Here is a 953-nt window from a genome sequence, read left to right as displayed (position 1 = left end):
ATAAAAAATTGGAATTACTTTTAAAGTTGGTTGAACAACAACATAAAATATTACATATCTTAAATATGATTAATGAATACAATAACACTGACAGCGACAATGATAGTGATGATAATGATAGTGATGATGGTTATGTTAAGAATTTTAAACGACTAGAAAGAATTAAATTTAAAAAACATAAATAATAATTATTTTTTAAACATATAATACTTACGAAGTATTATATATTTATATATTTATATATTATAGTACCTATACAGTGTTGTATAATATTAATAATAATAATAATAATATATATATATATTGTTAATGTGTTAATGAGTCGTTGATGTACTCATATGTGTGTTTTAATAATTCGATGTTAAAAAAAATATATTTCTATTATAATAAATAATGGAAATGGAAATGGAAAATTTGGAAACACTTTTAAAATTGTTTAAAGAAGAACAAGATCAAGAACAAGAACGTAAAATTATTTTAACAACACTTTTAAATAATTTAGAACAAGGTATAGGGAAAATCCGAACATTTCGAATGATCGATGATGAATTACATGAAATACATGATTCGAATAATAATAATAATATGTAGCTAGACTGATTATTTTTTAAACATCGAACATTTAAATCGAATATAATACTTCGTAAGTATTATATATTACCTATACAATGTGTTATAATAATATTATGTAATAATAATAATAATAATAATAATATATGTCAACGTTTGTGTAGCTATTGACTGATTATTTTTTAACATCCGGTATTGAATATCTTATCATTATATATATGTATAATTTATATTATGATGTTTTTTTTATCGAATTATTTAAATAGTGTTTAAATACTTATTATACATGCCCAAGTGTTGTAGCTCAATGGGTTAACGCGTTTGATTTAAATGTGTTCTTTGTCGGATTGAAACTGGTGGGAGAATGTGAGGCGCCCATATTC

This window comes from Acyrthosiphon pisum, chromosome X (genome assembly GCF_005508785.2).
Source record: "Acyrthosiphon pisum isolate AL4f chromosome X, pea_aphid_22Mar2018_4r6ur, whole genome shotgun sequence".
NCBI classification, from domain to species: Eukaryota; Metazoa; Arthropoda; class Insecta; order Hemiptera; family Aphididae; genus Acyrthosiphon; species Acyrthosiphon pisum.
The sequence above is the reverse complement of the archived record's forward strand: the minus strand, read 5'-3'. Positions refer to the sequence as shown.